This window comes from Anser brachyrhynchus (assembly GCF_964034855.1).
Source record: "Anser brachyrhynchus genome assembly, chromosome: 1".
Taxonomy (NCBI): Eukaryota; Metazoa; Chordata; class Aves; order Anseriformes; family Anatidae; genus Anser; species Anser brachyrhynchus.
Genome location: NC_137694.1, coordinates 20107858 through 20119496, shown reverse-complemented (window position 1 = coordinate 20119496; position 11639 = coordinate 20107858). Strand labels below are relative to the sequence as shown.

Below are 11639 nucleotides of genomic sequence, written 5' to 3'. Positions count from 1 at the left end.
AAAGAAATTATCGACTTTCATTAAATCATCTTCTCAGTTACCCAATCAATATATAGATGTATATCACCCATTGAGTGTGATATAGCTGTAACTTCTTTCTGTTCTATGAAATTCACCAGAAACTTAAGAAAGTTAGTCTCAAAAATCTGAGCAAAATGGGTCAGAAAGACTTCTCTCAAACAATCAGTTAAAATGAAGAATAAAACAAAGAGGTGGGGGTGATCTGATAACGTGACTGCGAAGAGGAAAGAAAGTAACTGTAATACCTAGGGAAGGCTCCAGGCTGCCAGCTTGTGGTGGATGTCACGGTTTTGGGTGTAGTGATAGTCTAAAGATATAGATTGTGCATAAAGCATGCAATCCAAGGTGTAAGTATGTGAAAGAACATAAAGCTTTGGAAAGGTGGATATTAGGAAATCTTATGCAAGGCATCTTGACAGTAAGTAACCAAAAATTTTCTTAATCTTTTTTTTAAAAAGATACTCAAAGAGTATCTGTTCAGATTCTCTGGAGAACAGGTGTTATGGGCTCAGAGAAGAAGGAAATACCACTGCACTAACCGTAAGTAAATAGCGCTCTGTCATTCTCAATACAAGGGCAGGCTATAATAAAAGCCTAAAATCAGCAGGCAACTAGATGAAAACATGGTGTCCATTCCTACTGTGACAGACAGAACATATATATTCCTTAAATGTATCTGTTTCTCTGTCAATATGCTGTTATAAGTTACGAGAAGATTGCAGAGGTTCAGTTGCTGCAGATAGAGCTTTGCGTTCTGTGGTCTCAAAGTCTCTCCAGCCACTAAGCTTTTCATCTTAATTTGAATTTATTGTTCTTCTTATCTATTTAATTTTTTTTTTCTTGGTAGTAATGGTAACAGTGATGGTGCAATGATAAGTTAATGTAGTTCTGTCTTCCTGAATGTGTATGCTACTGGAGATAGTTAATGTTATAATGGCATATTGGTAATACCAGTGGTGGGAGCAATAACCATTTTGCTGCTATTACTTGGTTTTAGTAGAATTTATTACCAAACCTCTTCTTACTCAGTAACAGAAATAAACTTACCACTCAAACCTTTAGCTTCACTTTGAACGCCTTGTGTATCGGTGGTGCATTTTCCATATGAAATCATTAAGACAAAAACTGTCTTAAATAATACTTCTTAAATCAAGCATAAAGAATCGGTGCCTCTTGTATGCACTGAGATAACGTATTTAATAAAATGATTTGTTTTTCCTGTATAGGCTCCAGCCTCTTCCAGGACCCCGTGTAGACAGTGCCAACTTAAAATCAAAACCTTAAAATAAAGGTCAGAAGTACTAAATTTGGATGTCCAATTTAGTATCACAAGGGTATGGTTTCTAAGAACACTTAACATAGGAGAGTATTTATATATTTAGCATACATACCCCATTAACTTCAGCAGGCACTTGGCTCTGCTCATCATATCCAAGGTGTCAAGCTGGATGCTCAGAAAAGAAAGAATGAACAATTATGCAGTGGTTGTGAGCAAGTTTAAACAGTATTCTCTGCCAAAGCCATGATGCCTTTGTGCTTTTATATTAATTACTTCATTTGTCACAAACAACTGGCTAATCTCTTTTCATTGTCCTGGATTTATAGCACATCAGGAGTGTACATTGGTAATTTTGGTGTGGAGTTGTGCATATGACAGGAAGTTCAGAGGATTTATTCATATTTAACCTTTGTGTGGAATGAGGACAATGCTGGAATATGTCTATGAGGAGTGATCAAGTTGAAGATTCTACTTTTTTAAGATTCGTTTTGGTCTACAAGGCCATATTATATATTAGAACTGATTTATATAAATGTAATTTTGGAAGATCTCTATCATCCAGCACCAGGCACTAGCCAAGATAGCCGGGTCTGAGATAAGGCAAAGAAAATCTACACAGGGCTCATTTTGCTTGCTTGTTATCTGATACATACAAGTAGGGTTTCTGTGTTCAGAAATTCAGGACTCAGAAAGTCCTTTCTCTGGACTCTTTCTGAAGCTATGAGCTATATCTAGTTTTCCTGTTTGTTAATTTTTTGGTGGATGTCATGTATTCATAATCTTGCTCCTGATTTATTTTTTCACTTTTCCTCCACAAGGTGATGTCACCTTGCTTTGTTGTCTTTCCTCATGTAAATGGGGAGACAAGGTTTTAATTCTAAATGAGCCCATCGATTCTGGGGTTACTTCTACAGTAAATGAGTGGGGATTCCAACAGTAAGGCTTCCTCGGCTACATACCATCTTAATCATCTGCAGACCAGGTCTGTCCTCGAGAATGAATGAAGAAGAGGTAGTAAAGTAATTAAGGCTGGATTTGTTTCATCGCTGATTGAATTTTAATTTAATTATACCAGAGCTGAAGTATTAGCTCGGTGTAAACACTGGATTCTTTCTCGGAGATGCACCTTTGTGAGTGGCCTAACTAGGAAAAACACTTCACTCCAAATTTGCATTTTATTAGATATTAGAATTTACAAGTTCTGATACTGACAGCAAGGAATTGGAAATTCCTTGGAAGACACCTAAGTGATTTAATACATAAAGTTCGTAAGTTATTAAACTTTATGGAAGCAGCGAGTAACATTTCTTTACTTGGATGAAGGCTGTTTCCAGTGTACAGGAAGGGATCAGGGATCAAGAAAAGGTTATCAGAGAAAATAAAAATGTGTTTCTAGTAATATTGTTTACATGCTGGCTTAAGCAGTTGCTTGAATTCAAGCTGAAAGAAAAATCTTCTGAAACCCAAACCTGATGAGGAGAATAACTACAGGAAGAAGTTAGAAACTACTGAAAATGATGTTTGATTTGAAAAATCCATTGTGTGACGAGTGTTTTTGTGGAGAGCAATCCCTCCCCTCCCACCCCCCCTTCATGGCTGCTTTTTGACACAAATTTTCAGTTCAAATAATTTAATTTGTTTCATTAACCTTCTATAAATAGTCTTCATCTGCTGAGTTCCTCAACACATCCTGGAAAAAAAAAAAGTCAAAATACAATGTAAATTGTTTAGCCACAGTGGCTGCAGTTCTTTGCTATGTAAGTACGATATATTTAGAACTTTTCACATAGCAATTATTGTTTTGCTCTTTGATTCCCACCCATTACCGCTGACATTTTGTCTTTGCCCATAGCTTGGCTCAGTTAGTTATTCTATGTGAATCGAGTCAGACATTCCCATTCTAAACATGCAGCTTCTTTTGTCAGCTTAAGCTAATGATGCTTAATAATTAGGAACGCTAAAGGGGCACTCAGACCCTGGGTTTACTTTCCTGCTGCCTTCCTTGCCCTGGCAATCATGTTTGTCTGATTGTGCAGTGAGGCAGTTCAGGGAACTAAACAGAAAATCAACAGGCTAAACAGTGAAGGGTTATTATGATGGCAATTACTATTTGGCAGGGATAGCTTCCCATAAAGGCCTTTGCAGGTGGAGCTACCATACAGAACATATTAAAGGTGCCAATCTGTAAGCACTAGGAATTGAATAATTAATGCCAAAGAGGCAATGACAGGAGAGAAGGGGAATAATACTTCCTTGTTTAAGGCTCTGTCTGCTCTTTTGTAAACAACAATATCATTAGATATGAGTCCAAATAACTGCTCAAATGGTATTTTTTTTTAATCAGCTTAAGAAGAAATACTAAGTCATATAGCTTTCTTTCTGACCTGCTTCTGAGCTCTTGAATCTTCTTACCTCATAACAATTCTGAAATTTCAGCAATGTGGTTCACATAAGTTCTATGGCTATATATCTTGAGTCACCAAGGATGCATTCATTGTATCCTCTTCATTGAGCATAGTGCCGTTTTGCTATTTAAAAGACCTACAGGTGAGTAGATGGGTAAGCTCTGTGCTCTTGGTGCAGCGTTTAAAAAAAAAATAGAAGTTAATTTGGAATTTTTTTTTTTGTGGAGTGTAACACAGATATGCTTTAACATATATTCTAATACTTTTTTTTTTCATATTTGCAGTGTCTCCGGGGGTGAGTTCAAGCCCCACCTTCCATTGTGCAAAGTTTGTGTGCACATTTCGCAGAGAGAGCCTTATAAATGTGAAATCCCAAAGGTATGTGACGTTAAAGGATTCAAAATAGTGGAAGAGTAAGGAAGGCAGGAAGTAGGTTTCCTTGTCAATTCTGCCTCTCAAAGAGATGTTTAACTACAAAGGCTATATAACTCTTCTTGCAACAGGTGAGTCCAAGCAGTAGTTCATACAAATGCTTAAATGGAAATGGGGTAAGGACCTTTGCATAGCAGCTGTACAGCCTAAAGACCATTCTGTCAAATGGTCTTTAAGTATTATCTATAGATAACATTCCACAGGACTGCTCAGCAGATGCAAGTCACAGAGGTATTTCTTAGCAAGCACAGTGATGTAGCTTGAGTTCTGGTGGAGCTCTGATGATAAAAGGGCTCTGCCTTTATCAGTACCATAGGAGGCATTGACAGAGACTGCAGTCTGTTTTAAAACGTGTTTCAGAGAAGGCTGTTCCTTTGGATCACCATGAATTCTTCTGGAGATCTAAAGGGTCTCCTTATCAATTTTATAAATAGAGATCCTCTTTCTTTCTGAGGATGAGAAAGATGGTGCATACAGAAAGTAAGAGTTAGTGAGGCCAAAAGAACCAAAATACTTTGATTCCGTAGCAGGTAGTGAACAGGGGTGAACACCTATATTATTTCATTTTAACTCAGCCTTTGTCACAATGTGGTCAAAATCTTCAGGACTGAATGAAATGAAAAAGGAAATGCATAATTCTTACTAACCAGAGAACAAAGAAGATATGCAGTAATCTTGTAGTGGTGAAAAGACTCAATGCTTTTCTTCTGTATTTGAAGCTAAAAGGTTCTGGAATTGTCATCTAGGACTTTGGACCATATATCTCCCTCAGTCTCATATGAGAATGTCGTTTTTCTGGCAAAGTATTGGTGTTATATAGGAGGTGGATCAGTGATATGTGGATTTGCCTTTAAATATAGCAGTTCCCAGAGATCTGCCAAAAGAGGTGCAGGGACACTACACCACCACACAGACTGAGAATAAACAGTTGTGTTTTTGTCAGCATGTTGCTGTAACATGTCTTGTGATAGGGTTGCAGCATCTTAATCACAGTGTATGCTGTCCAGGCTTCCGCAATGTTAGGGAACAACCTTTTTTTGAGAACAGCTGGCCTTGCACAGTCAGGCCCCCTGAGTAATTTGCCAGTGCCACAACAATGAGGTAAGTGAAATGGAAAAGCATCACCCTTGCAGGATGTGAGGAACCATAGTAACATATATTATCAGACAGTATTTTGGGGGAATATAATTATGTATTGAGTGTGAAGAAGCGAACCATATAGTGGGGAAGTGAGACTTAGGAAATTTTATAGGGACAGTTTGGTCTGAGGAATCACATAGTGGTGTTCCATGTCTTAGCAAAGTTAGGCAGAATTGTCATCATGCTGGGGTGAAGACCCATGTCCCAAATCTATCTATCTATCTGGAAACTGAAAGGTTCTTGTGACTTCTAAAGAATATGTGGAATGGGATCTGGCTCTTGCTTGTCCCTTTAGCAGCTGGCTGTTCAAAGAAGGAAAGGGATACAGAGTTCCATCCGAGGAAAATCAGTACCACTGCCAAAAATTAAGTGCAGCAGCAAGTCTGAGTTGATCTCTATTTGGAAAAAAAGGTGTTACTGTGCAGGTGATATACTTGAGCAATGTAGTAATGTCTCAAGGGTTGATTCTGAAAGGGAAAATGAGCAGATGGATAGCATTTGAGTTTGTTTACATGATTCTTTCCTCTTGAAATGTTTGTCTTAAGAATTTGATAACTACTGCAGGTGAAAGCTGGTAAGCAGAAGATATTCCATCTGTGAAAATCTTTCTTGGAGAGTGAGTCAGCAGTGGCAACTTGAACCAAAACCTGATGCTGCTAAGCAGGAGTGTGAAGATTGTGATGGAACGGGACCAAAACCCCCCACACATTGAGTTAGTGCCAAAAAAAAGGTGATGAGGGTCCTGTTGCCATCAAACCATCATGCAGAGGGCCAGTTATCTTTTTGCTTGAAATTGTATGGCATCCCATAAAGATTGTTTCCTCCTCTTCCAAAAATGGAAAGAATACTATTTTGAGGCACTAGATCTCACTTGTGAGATGGAGCAGGCAAGGAAACAAATCTTTGAGATTATAGCAGTGTGTGCTCAGGACTGGTCAAATACACCAGGCAATACCGTACATTGTTGCATTTTGAAAGAATGTGAGCTAACATTACAGATATTTAACATTGAGGATTGAAGATCCTGATCTAGTAGCCTGTCATAAGGTCAATGAGAGGAGGTTCAAAAGTGTAAGGCTCCTATTACTGGACTGTTTGTCAGGCCTGCTCTGATCTTTGTGCCATTGCTGTGAAACACTGTATCAAGGAATTACATGCATTCTGTGCCAGAGCCTGGGCAGTCTATAGTAAAAAATCATACCTTCTTCTGGGGTTAATTGCAAGGATCTAGAGCCCTGATGAACCCTGCCTGTATGTTAATAATTTGAAGTGGAGTTACTGTCTTTAGTATGGGCACCAGGAAATGAGGCTCAGCAGTTCTTTGAAACTCTGCAGAGAATCTGAGGAGCACGGAGACCTTTCTGCGTTACGCTAAAATAGATCAGAAGCCTCTCATTTCAAATCAGTTGGGAGATTAGATCCTGGCACTGTAACACGTTGTCATGATTGATTCAGGCTGTGCTATGAGTCCTTGGTCAACAGGTCGTGGGAATCAGTGATGCTACCACTGTCTTTATAATGAAATGATTTTGGAACTACCACTTCCTCTTTTTATCAGCGTGAAGTTTAAGACATTACACTTTATGGATGGGGTGTTTTTACCAAATGTGCCTTGTGCACAGGGCAGGCAGAGCTGGAAAATGAATCTCAACAAAGTCATGTAAGTAGAGTTTACCGGAGATTAAAGCATGAGATCAAACTGCAAAAAGATGGTTAAATGGTACAAATCCGTGTAAGGAACGCTACATTATTGAAGGGATGTGCAGCTATGGAGTGCTGCAATCCACCTGGCAGGAAAAAAAAATGGAAAAGTGCCAGACTTAGTTGTGCGTCAGACACAGGAGAGTATGGACACCATCAAGCTCTCTGTGGAAAACTTGTCTCCAGTTATAAAGCACTTGTACAGCTGCAGGACAGATACATATGTGGATTATCAGTTAAAAGATGAAACAACATGGGTTTTATCATAAATGGGATTTTATTGTACTCATTATTAGCTTCTTGATAATATGTCATTTCTAGTCATTTTTACAACTCGAGTGTACGCTAGCATGTATGATTTAGTACGCTGCTTCCTCTTTAGTATCTGTCACAAGCTGAATTCTATATTAATTTAAATCAAGGTGTTGTAAGGCTTCTGAGACTGATGGTATGACCATCTAAGTGCTATAAACAGAGTAATTCCTTATAAGCAGTACACAAATGACCAGATGACCTGTATAGTTAAAACATTTTTTTTTTTAATTCAGAAATTGAAGGTACTGTGCCAATGTGATCCTACAGATCTGCTTCTACATTGAGTGCAGTGCACAAGTGTTAGCTGTTTTAATAGCCTCTGCTTTGCTAGAGAACAGCCTGCTGGATGGTCCCTGATGGGGGGGGGGGGGGGGGTGGAAATGAGTTGAAAAGTACTTACATTGCCTGTTGTACAAGATTTCCTTAGCTAAGTTACTTGAGCTCTCTGGACCTTAATTCGCTTTTTGCAAGTAAGTGATGACAGGTGTATCTATATCTGATTTCCTAGCCATCAGTTTATTGTTGGAGAAACTGCTGTTTGAGGCAAGCAAATGGTACTGCTATTAAAAAAAAAAAGTTGAAGTTGTTTTGAAGAAAGCTTTATTCGGTGAGGGGTTGTTGCAGATGGGCAAAAAACACCACACCTACTCTTTGCTGTTTTTTACTGCACGCAGGACTCTTTCTGTGTGATAGGCAAAGACAAGTGTTTCCCTCAGACAGGGCTAGCTCAAAAGAAGTTTTTGAAGCATGTGGGTGCAGCTGTCCCACGGAAACATACAGTAAAATCCTCCAGATCTCGAACATGGCTGTCTAAAAATAATACTCCACAAAGGCTGTCCTTTGCGCGGGGAACTAGAAATAACCCGTTTTTGCTCGCTCAAAACGTAAAGGCCGATACCAGTTACTCAAAAGCAGAAGCACGACCCGGAGACGACGTAAGAGCGAACTTTCAAACAAATTTGTTAAGCTCGAGCTTGGACTTTGCCCGGAGAAATAATAAATCGCAGTTACGCGCAGTTCGGAGCTTTGGTTTTGTAATGAAGCAGCCCTCCTCTGTCCTGTCCCGTCCCGTCCCGTCCCCCCCCACACACACACACACTGTTCGCCGGGTTTAAATCCCCCCGCGCTGAGGCATTTCAGTGCCCCCTCGCCGGGCCGGGCCGGAGCCTTCCCGCCCTGTCCCCTGAGGCGCGGCCCGGCGCTGCCTCCGCCATCGAGGGGCGGGCGGGCAGCGGCGCGCAGGCTCCGCCCGGCGGCGGCGGCAGCGGCAGCAGCGGGTCTGGGCGGTGCCTGGCGCCCTCCCGTCCCTTCCCTCTCCCTCCTTCCCTCCCTCTCTCCCTCCTTCCCTCCCCCCCGTCGGCGCAGCGCTGTGGTGAAGCCGCATTGTTTGTGCCGAGGGGGGAGGGGAGCTGCTCAGCCCCGGGAGCCGAGCGCCGAAGCCCGCAGCCGGAGCGCGACCCGCGCCGCGCCTCACGAATGCGCCCGGACCGGCCGCAGCAGCAGCAGCAGCAGCAGCCCCGCAGCCAGCGCCGGGCCGCCGCCGCCGCCGCGGGCAGCGCCGCCCTCTCAGCGCCCGCCGCCGCCGCGGGAGCGGGCAGCAGCAGCAGCAGCGGCGGGAGCTCCGCCATTAGGGCGGCAGAGGCGGAGCGGGAGGTCTGTCAGCCGCGCCTCGGCGGCTCCCACAGCGTGAGTGAAGCCGGGGCAGGGCGGCGGCGGGGCCCGCCGACCACCGGCCGTCGGGGTGGGTGGGCAGGGAGGGAAGGGAGGAAGGGAAGGGAAGGGCCGGGCCCGGCGGCGGCCGTGGAGGCTGCGCGGGGGGGAAGCGGAGCGCGGCGGTCTGGGGGAGGGCGCCGCTCGGGCTGTTTTGTCAGCCGCCATCTTAGTGGGCCGAGTATTTTCGCGGAGGGGAGGGAGGGAGGCGGCTGTTGGGAAGGGCCGGGAGGTGATGGGCCCGGGCAGGAACCATCCTCCCGGGGGCGGAGGGGGGGAGGCGGGGAGCAGGGTGGGGGGGGGAATGCCGGGGCCGGGCAGGAACCATCGGGCGCGGAGGGGGGCGTGCGCGCTGGAGGCTCCCTGGGCGTGGGCAGGAAGTGTCCGCGCAGGAGCCGCCGGGGGCGGGGCCTGGGGAAGGGGGCGGGGCCTCAGGGGTTGGGGGGCGAGATGGCGGCGGGGGCCGAGAGGCCTTGAGGGGGGGGCTGAAGGGGGGGGGGGGGGGGCGTTGCGGCAGCCCCGGTGGTCACCGCAGCGGCCTTGGCGAGGCCGAGCCGCCTCCCCCCGTCCTCCCCAGCCTGCCGCTGTCCTTCTCAGCCTCCCCGTGCCGCCCCCGAGGGGAAACGCTCCCGCTCCGCAGCCGAGGCCGTGGGTGGTGCCCCCCCCCCGCGTGCGCGTCAGCACTGTTCGCTTGCCCTGCCTCGCTGTCTGGGGCTGAGCGGCGCCCCGGTGTCGTTTTGCTTCCGATGGCCCATTGGGAACGGCAGTCCGCAGTCCCCTGAGCGGGGCGTCCAGGGAGCTGGGCAGTTTGGGTGAAGGTAACCGGGACGGACGCTGTGAAAGGAGTTTGCGAGTAAAGAGTGCGTTGTGGTGCTTCTCCTGTTGGTGATCCTGGGCCTCGTACCGTGCCGCCCTCACAGACAGCTGTCTTCGTGCGCCTGTGTTGTGGCAGGGCAAAGTGGCTGCTGGCGACTTTCTTGCCGAGCAGCTGAGGTAGTTCCGAGGGGGAAGAGCAGCAAACTTTCCTGTTTGATCTCCTACACTCTTCGAGTTGTTGAAAGAGGCAGAAAAGTTGTGACAGAAGTATATTAAAATTATTCTGCTGAAAGCGTGATGTCGCTGTTGATATCAACTGGAAACTGGTGGCACAGTTTATTGCTTTTCAGAGTTATGTACGTAGTCTTCATTCCTATGGGCCTGCAGGATACTCTAGAGGGTGAGAGAAGAGAGGTGTCTGATAATTATCTAGGAAAAGCAAACCAAAAGCCGGTCATGAATTTGCTATGTAGAAACCCAGTCTTCCTCTGGAATATTTATGGGACACTTGCAAATAGAAGACATGTGAGGGCAACAAAACAAAGCCACCACTGCTTTGGCTCCTGGAGTGTTTAGGTTATTTACACTTAAGTTTTACAAAACTAAGCCAGATTAGTACCCATTCCAGTTCTGTGTTCACTGCGTTACATTTGTAGGGTATCCATTCTCCCAGCAAATGGTAATTTGCTTCATGATCGAGCTTTATGTAGAGTTGAGTGTTACAAGGAAGATGCTTAGATATTAGCTCAGGCACTGTTTAGCATTGATTCATACAGTTTGACATTTATGACAGTAGTCCTAAGTGAGAATACACGTGCTTTAAAATAGTTTCTTCCTCTTGTTGCCAGCTTGCAGCCATGCTTAAGAATTTCAGGTAGATGGGTGTAGAGAGATTGGAAAATATTATTATAATACTGTAATACAGGGTTAGGTTAGATAATTAAATGTGGGCAAGTAGCAAAATTTTTGATTTCTGAAGGCTACCTCTCATGTCTCCCCCAGTAATTTGTTTAAAACAATCACTATCCTCATGGGCATCGGTTGTGTATCTGTTCATAGTTGTAAGAAGAGAGATTTAAAAAGAAAACACAGACCTTTACATCTAGACAAAATTAAAATGCAATTGTATGAGGTAAACATAACGAAATGATCTGGGTTTTGTTATTGTTTGTTTGTTTTTATTGGTGACTAAATTCAAGACAAGTATCAAAAAATACCATAAAATGAAACCATACTGATCCATAGTAGGTTGCTGTACACTGACACATCAATGTGTACTAGCTAAAAAAATCTCTCATATTTGTTCACGTTAATAAACAAATCAGGGTCGTTGTGTTATCTTTGGCCTCTGAATTACAAAATCTGTTGTGAAACTGTGGGAACTAACTTCTAAATGCAGTTAAATTATCCGTATGTTTATTTCTAGTTACTGGACCTTCTGTAACAGCATTAGCGGTATAAACTTCTTCTGGAGTTAGGAAGTAGGTCTAATTTAATCCTATGTTATTTAACAGAACTAGATTATTAAATATTTCTCCAAACTTGTTTGAAGAGGTGGATCCTTTTTTATTCTTCCGTTGTTTATATAGAGCAGATCAGAGGTGTGTGATGATTAAACACTGACTGTTGTCTGTTTTTGAGCTTGTGCTATAAAAACAAGTAATAAGAATTAAGGAATATCTGTGTAAAAGTCAGATCTGTGAGTAATATGCTTAATCTTCACATGAATAATAAGGGTAGCTTAGATTCATCTTTTTAATTTCTCTTTGGGAAACCAAGGTCAGTTTGTGATAGCAGATAGATAAGACCCTCTCAAGAGC

The 11639-nt window shown here is 43.6% G+C and overlaps 1 protein-coding gene across 2 annotated transcripts in view; it reads left to right on the top strand.

Annotated features, from left to right (window-relative positions):
* Positions 1-8578: 8578 nt before the first annotated feature.
* Positions 8579-11639, top strand: part of BRD1 (bromodomain containing 1) — a 60099-nt gene continuing 57038 nt past the window's right edge. Inside the window, exon 1 of one of the 2 annotated variants that reach the window (XM_080569089.1) lies at positions 8579-8979. The gene's annotated coding sequence lies outside the window, so the exon portion shown is untranslated. Of the gene's footprint in view, positions 8980-9480; positions 9822-11639 lie in introns of those variants that run through there. The other variant, XM_080569090.1, reaches the window with a different exon arrangement.